Source organism: Myotis myotis, unplaced genomic scaffold (genome assembly GCF_014108235.1).
Source record: "Myotis myotis isolate mMyoMyo1 unplaced genomic scaffold, mMyoMyo1.p scaffold_m19_p_1, whole genome shotgun sequence".
NCBI lineage: Eukaryota > Metazoa > Chordata > Mammalia > Chiroptera > Vespertilionidae > Myotis > Myotis myotis.
In genome coordinates, this window is record NW_023416313.1 from 105599457 (window position 1) to 105607782 (window position 8326).

General features: G+C 39.5%; 2 non-coding genes across 2 annotated transcripts; one reads left to right on the forward strand and one right to left on the reverse strand.

Annotated features, from left to right (window-relative positions):
* Positions 1 to 2718: 2718 nt before the first annotated feature.
* On the forward strand, positions 2719 to 2822 carry LOC118661410. The gene has a single exon (XR_004969334.1). It is a non-coding gene; the product is annotated as a U6 spliceosomal RNA (small nuclear RNA).
* An 837-nt stretch (positions 2823 to 3659) lies between these two features.
* On the reverse strand, positions 3660 to 3763 carry LOC118661412. Its single transcript, XR_004969335.1, has one exon. It is a non-coding gene; the product is annotated as a U6 spliceosomal RNA (small nuclear RNA).
* Positions 3764 to 8326: the final 4563 nt, after the last annotated feature.

Below are 8326 nucleotides of genomic sequence, written 5' to 3' on the forward strand. Positions count from 1 at the left end.
GAATCTTTTTAAAATCCTGATTTCTGGGCCTCGTCCACCAGAAATTCTGTTTCTTTGTTACTAATGTTGTGGCCCCGCCCCATAACAAAGAAATAATTTCTGGAGTATGAGGCCCAGGAATCAGGATTTTAAAAAGATTCCCAGGTGATTCTAATGTGCAGCCAAGGTTGAGAACCACTGCTATAGATAATATTAAAAATATATCTAAACGTGCAATTCTTTGTTCAAAAAATGAGCATGTTAAAAATTAAATGAAGAAAATTTGGATATAGTCAATGGAGATTTTCACACATATTTGAATGATGATTCCATTGATTCCACAGATGTTGCTGAAAAGGAACATTTCCCATCGAATTTCTTAATAGTATTATTCCTTCGGGAATGCTGTGTCATAAATTAAAATTGAAAGTGGGTGCAATCATCATGCTATTGAGAAATCTCAATAGTAAATGGGGTCTTTGTAATGATACCAGATTTATTATCAAAAGATTATGACCTAGCATTATCGAAACTAAAGTATTAATAGGATCTGCAGAGGGAGAGGTTGTTCTGATTCCAAGAATTGATTTGTCCCCATCTGACACTGGTCTCCCATTTAAATTAATTCAATGATAGTTTCCTGTGATGCCCGCATTTGCAATGACTATTAATAAATCACAAGGACAAACTCTAATTATTCGTACCTGAACCCATTTTTGCACATGGTCAGTTATATGTTGCTTTCTCTCGGGATTGAAGAGCATGTGACGTTACAGTTAAAGTTCTAAATACTTCCTCACAGGGAAATTATTCAAGCACTCTGAAAGTGTTTTCACTCTTTATGTGGTGTACAGGGAGATATTAGAATAAGTTTAATCACTTTATCAGCCATTGTTTGCATCACTGTTTTTTTTATATCATGTTTTTGTTGTTTTCATATCATGTTTTTGTCATTTTTATATCATGCCTCTGTTGTTGTTGTATCCTTTTGTTACTGTTTATTTATTAATAAAATTTATATATTATTTTCATATACATTTTACTAATTTCTTTTCATCTCTCACACTTCTATTATGGAGAAAGGGCAAATAGCAATATTAAAATATCTCTGCTAATTAATTCCCTTTTTAAAAAAAAATATTTTATTGATTTTTTACAGAGAGGAAGGGAGAGGGATAGAGAGTTAGAAACATCAATGAGAGAGAAACATTGATCAGCTGCCTCCTGCACACCCTCCACTGGGGATGTGCCCGCAACCAAGGTACATGCCCTTGACCGGAATCGAACCCGGGACCCTTGAGTCCGATGCTCTATCCACTGAGCCAAACTGGTTAGGGCAATTAATTCCTTTTTAATGTGCACGAATTTAGTGCACCAGGCTACTAGTCTATCAATAATTACTTTAAATGTAAATGGATTAAATTCTCACATTAAAGGCACAGAGTACCTATTGAGTGGCTAATAAAACAAAAAGCAACTATATGCTGCCTATAAAGTGATTCACACAGCTCTATGAATATCCATAAGATCAAAGTGAGGGAAGAGAAAGCTATTCCATGCCATCAGAAAACAAAAAGAAAGTAGGAATTGCTGTAATTACATCGGACAAAATAAATCTTCAGTCCAACACTATAACAAGAGTTAAAGTCATTATCATTATATAATAATAAAGGGGTTAATCCATCAAAAGGATATAATAATCATAAATATATATGTACCCAATATTTGAGCACCTAAATATAATAAGAAAATACTAGCAAATCTGAGAGAAATAGACATTACATATAATAATAATTATTATTATTTTATTAATAATACTTTACTTTCAACAATAGATAAATTATCCAGCCAGAAAATTAATAAGAAAAAATTGGACTTGAACTACACTTGACACCAGATGGACCTAACAGACATATACAGAACATTTCAATCAACAGCAACAAAATATACATTCTTCTCAAGTGTACATGAAACATGTTTCAGGATAGATCCTATGTTAGGTCACAAAACAAGTTTTAGGAAATATAAAAAGATTAAACTCTTATCAAGTGTCTTTTCTGATCATGATGGAATGAAACTAGAAACAATAACAAAAAAAACATTAAACAAAAATTAAAAACTTTGCTGATTTAAAGAACATGCTCCTGAACAACCAATGGATCAGAGAAGAAATAAAAAGTAAAATTTAAAAAAAATCTTGAAACAAACAAAAATATAAACACAACATATCAAAACTAATAGGCTGTAGCAAAAGCAGTGAAAGAGGGAAGATTTAGCAATCAACATCTATATTAATAAAAAAGATCTCAAAAAAGCAATCTACTTTATACCTCAAGGAACTAAGAAAAGAACAAACTAAGCTCAAAGTTAGCAGAAGGAAGGAAATAAAGGCCAGAACAGAAATAGAGATGAGAAAAACAATAGAAAAAATAAACTAAAAACAGTCTTTCTTTAAAAGATTAAAAAATTGACAAATTGTTAGCTAGAGTAAGATAAAAGAGAGAAGAGCCAAACAAAACCAGCAATCAAAGAGGAGATATTACAACTACTACAAAGAAATACTAAGAATCTTAAGAGAGACTACTATGAAAAATTATAGGCCAACAATTCGGATAATCTAGAGGAAATGGATAAATTCCTAGAAACATACAACCTACCAAGACTGATTCATGAAGCAGTAGAAAATCTGAACAGACCAAAACAAGTAAAGATATTGAATTAGTAATTAAAAACCTCCCTGTGCTCTCTTCAGCAGCACATATACTAAAATTGGAACAATATAGAAAATAACAAGCCCCCTGTACAAAGATGAAATTTGAGTTCATGAAGAGTTCCATATTTTTATGTAAATTGGTGAAAATCACTACAATACTAGTTATACTACAATATATAAATGTATCTAAGTAATATGCTGTACACCTTAAATTTATACAATGATACATGCTAAATACATTCAATAAAATTAAAATAAAAAGTAAAAAACTTTCACAAAGAAAAGCCTAGGACCAGATGGTTTCACTGGTGAATTCTACCAAACATTTAAAGAAGAATTAATACCAATCCTTCTCAAACTCTTCCAAAAGAAATTTAAGAGGAGGGAACACTCTTAAACTAATTATACAAGGCCAGCATAACCCTCATATCAAAGCCAAGAAGGATGTTACAAGAAAAGAAAATTACAGGCAAATATCCCTGAGGAATATAAATGCAAAAACTCTCAACAAAATACTAGCAAACTAAATTCAACAGCACATTAAGAGGACTATATATCATGACTAAGTGGGATTTATCTCTGGGATTTAAGGATGATTAAACATATGCAAATTAATAAATGTGATACATCACATTAACAGAATGAAAGATTAAAATTATATGCTACCCTCAATAGATGCACACACAAAATTTGACAAGATGTAAGTTCTTTTCATTATTAAAAACTAGAGTCCTGGTGCACGAAATTCGTGCACTGGACGGGGGAGTCCCTCATTCCGGCCTGTACCCTCTCCAATCTGAGACCCCTCGGGGGATGTCTGACTGCCTGTTTAAGCCCACAGGGATCGGGCCTAAACCAGCAGTTAGACATCCCTCTCACAATCTGGGACTGCTGGCTCCTAACCACTTGCCTGCCTGCCTGCCTAACCACTACAACTAGTATTGTAGTTATTTTCACCAATTTACATAAAAATATGGAACTCTTCATGAACTCAAATTTCATCTTTGTACAGGGGGCTTGTTATTTTCTATATTGTTCCAATTTTAGTATATGTGCTGCTGAAGGGAGCACAGGGAGGTTTTTAATTACTAATTCAATATCCTTACTTGTTTTGGTCTGTTCAGATTTTCTACTGCTTCATGAATCAGTCTTGGTAGGTTGTATGTTTCTAGGAATTTATCCATTTCCTCTAGATTATCCAAATTGCCCCTAACCGCTTCTGCCTGCCAGACTGATCAACCCTAACCACTCCCCTGCCAGCCTGATCGACACCTAACTGTTCCCCTGCTGACCCGATCACCCCCAACTGCCCTCCCATGCTGGCCCAGTCACCCCCAACTGCCCTCCCCTGCCGGCCTGGTCACCCCTAACTGCCCTCCCCTGCTGGCCTGGTCACCTGTAACTGCCTTCCCCTGCTGACCTGGTTGCTCCTAACTGCCCTCCCCTGCGAACCATTTTGTGGAGGCCATCTGTGACCACATGGGGGTGGCCATATTGTGCAAGTGTGTGAAGGTCAATTTGCATATTCTCTCTTTATTATATAGGATAATTCTCAAGAAGGTAGCTATTGAACAAACATCTTATCTAATAAAAAGGGAACATGGAAATTGACCATCATGACATAACGGTCAAGATGGCTGCGCTCACAGCGGAGTCAGGGATTCCATAACACAAGATGGCTGTGCCCACAGCGGAGGACAACTTTCCATAACAAGCCTTAATGAGCAATCAACAGGGACCTGAGGCTGCGTGGTGCTGGGCTGGGGCAGGGGACCTGAGGCTGTGCCCCCAACCTGGCAGGGCTTGACGGGGGACCTCAGACCACATTCCTCATTCAGCGGAGCTTGACGGGGGACCTGAGGCCATACCCCTGCCCGGTGGGGCTTGACAGGGGACCTCAGGCTGCACCCCCTCCCCAGTGCCAGGCCGGAGGACCTGAGGTTGTACCCCCTGCCATGTGGGGCTTGACAGGGGACCTCAGGCCGTGGCCCCAGCCCACAGGGCCTGATGGGGGACCTCAAGGCATGTCCCCTGCCCCAGCCTGGGCCAGGGGACCTCAGGCCATGCACCCCGCCCCAGGCCGGGGGACCTAAGGCTGCTCCCCACGCCTGATGGGGCTTGACTAGGGACCTCAGGCTGTACCCCAGCCCAGGCCAGGGGACCTCAAGGTGCAACCCCCACCCAGGGCTGGGGGACCTCAGGCTGCGCCCCCCACCTGGCAGGGCTTAACAGGGGTGGGGCTGGCTGGGTCTGGATCCAGCCCAATGGGGCTGGGGCCTGCTGGGTCTGGGTATTGCATGATTTTGAGGCGCACATGGGTGGGTAGGGATTTGACTCTGGTTCCTGTGGCGTGCCCCAGGCTCTGACAGGAGGAAGATTTTCATATACATTTTACTAATTTTCTTTCATCTCTGACACTTCTATTATAAAGAAAGGGCAAACAGCAATATTAAAATATTTCCTCTAATTAATTCCCTTTTAATGTGCATGAATTTTGTGTACCGGGTCACTAGTGTCTTAATAAAAGCCACATATGCCAAGCCAACAGTTTATATCAATGAGAAAGGATAGATCCAATAAATGGTGCTGGGAAATCTGAATATTCATATGCAAAAGAATGTAATTGGACCCCCTCTCTCAAACCAATCACAAAGATTAACTTGGAGTGAATTCTAGACTTACATGTCAGACCTGAAACTGTAAAACTCCTAGAAGAAAACATGTGGGGAAACTCCTTGTCATTGGTCTTGACAATGATTTTTTTTTATGACACCAAAAATACAAGCAACAGAATCAAAATAAACAAGTGGGACTATATCCAACTGAGAAGCTTCTTTCTGTACAGCAAAAGAAACAATCAAGAAAACTAAAAAGCAATGTAAAGAATGGGAGGAATACTTGCAAAGCATATGTTTACTAGTATATGGAGTTAATATCCAAAATGTGTAAGGAATTCATACAACTCAATAGCAAAACAAAACAGCCCAACTTACAAAAAGGTAATCCATCATGTCCTTTGAGTTTCAGCACCCCAAACCCAAAGTTTATTCAAGTTTTCAGCTCCCAGGTAATTGAGTCGTCTCTGTCCTTTTATATTCTGTTGAAATAGATCTAACCTACAATGCATTTGCTCTATCTGAATGTGGTAAAACCATACCCCAGGCTCCACTGGCTCTGAAATTTATATATTTGTCAATATATGCCACTGTACTTTCTCTGATCTAGTGGTACTCTGACCCCAATTCAATCCTATACCTCAGTTCCTATTATTTCACCTCAGCTTCATCCTACAATTGAGACAGCATTGGTCATGCCTCTGGCTTGACTTTAGCACTCTTTCAAGACATGATTTTTGCTGTTTTCCCACAGAAGATGAAAGCCCATCTCACATCCCAGTTTTCAGATGTAGCTCTCAAATGCCAAGTGCTTATTGTGCCAGCCTTTCACCACACCATTCTATCAGGGGAGCCAGAGTGGACAAACAACCTTAAAGGAAACATTCCTTCTGGTAAATTCAAGAAGACACTTGAATGGCATTTAGTCTTGATTTTGATATAAAAAAGTCATATATATATATATATATATATATATATATATATACACACACACACACACATATATATATTTGCTGATAACATGACACAGAGAAGTAATCATTGTTAATTTTATAATATTAACTAGAGGCCCATTTGAGGGGGGGGGATCCCTCAGCCTGGCCTGTGACCTCTTACAGTCTGGGACCCCTTGGGGGATTACCACCTGCTGGCTTAGGCCCACTCCCTGGAGAATTTTGCCTAAGCTGGCAGTCAGACATCACTCTGGCAGCCCGGGAGCCCTCGGGGGATGTCCACTTGCCAGCGGGGAGCAGGCCTAAGCTGCAGTCAGACATCCTTAGCGCTGCTGAGGAGGTGGGAGAGGCTCCCACCACCACCACTGTACTGGGAGCCGTCAGCCTGGCTTGTGGCTGAGCAGAGCTCCCCCTGTGGGAGCGCACTGACCACCAGGGGGCATCTCCTGCATTGAGCATCTGCCCCCTGGTGGTCAATGTGTGTCATAATGACCAGTCATTCCCAGTCTTTCTGCTGTTAGGGTCAGTTTGCATATTACCCTTTTATTATATAGGATAATAGTTCACATTGAATCATCCTTTACTTTGTGTTAGAGACTGACCCAATGTTTTTACATGAATTGTCTCATTCAAACTGCACAACTGACATATTCTCTCTTTGAATGAAATTTAGTCAGGCTTCTCTGAGCCCTCTTCTGGACTATGCCTTGACATTGGCCCCAGTCCTGTCTTAAAGACTCCAAAGAGTCTAAAGATTCCTACTAAATCAGGGTAGTAGGAATCCTTCTCCTTTGATATCTGATCAAATTCCTTATCCTGCACCTCTGATATCTAAGTCCTTGGCCTGCCTTTAGCAAGAAACTGTTAGGCTAGTTCAGCAAGAATCCCTCTCCCTGTTAGTAGAGGGGGACTGATATCTTCTATTAGTAATTTTCCATCCTCTAACCCCCTCACTTTATTCGTTGGCTATAAATCACCAGCTGTTTTTTTAAAAATATATTTTATTGATTTTTTACAGAGGGGAAGTGAGAGGGATAGAGAGTTAGAAACATCATTGAGAGAGAAACATTGATCATCTGCCTCCTGCTCACCCTCTAATGGGGATGTGCCGGCAACCAAGGTACATGCCCTTGACTGGAATCGAACCTGGGACCCTTCAGTCTGCAGGCCGACACTCTATCCACTGAGCCAAACCAGTTAGGGCGTCCAGCTGTTTTTGCTGTATTCAGACCTGAATCCAATCTATCTCCCTTATTGTGATAGTCATGACCCCTAATGCAATTGTCTTGAATAAAGTTTTCTTTGCCATTTTAACAAGTGTCAGAATAATTGTTCTTTAACACAGCCAAACTATGAGGTATGTAAAATTTGTATCCCCATTTTACTGAGCAAAAATCGAGTCTTAGAGAATTCACTTAAAACATTCAAGTACACACAGTAAGCACCAGGATTTGAAGGCACACACCAGGACTCCAGAGGCTGAACTCAGCTACTATCCTCTATAGGAAAAAGTTATTCAACTTAAAATTATGTTTCAACCACAGAAAGAGTCCAACCAGGTGATGTTAGAATAGGCTTTTATGACTTATAAAGATGTAGGTTAACAGTAGAGAAACAGACTAAGTTAATCCTTCTCACACAACCTTCTTTAAGGGGGATGCCACACGAATTTCAATGGAAATAGAATTTAATGTCATGGAAACTTAGCAAGTGAGAATAAAGTGGGGAGAATGTTATTTTAATAATACCCAGAGTATTATTCAACTTCACTGGCTTTTTGTTTTCAAAATGTGAACTCTGCTGCTGAGAATTTTAGTGAAAGAAAATATATTAGCTTTTATTCATAGGTCAGTGAAACCCACATTAGGGACCACTTTCAGAACATATAAAAATTCTTTTATTAGAGACAATGCAGGCCTTTAACTTTGTGATGGGCAAGCTGACAGGTTAAAAAAACTTTATGTTTTTGAAGGTCTTGCTTCAAGTTGGAGAAATAGGTTTAAGAGTTCATCTACCCAGAAGGGCAGAATTTTATTCCTATTCAAGCATCCAACCACTATCAGCAG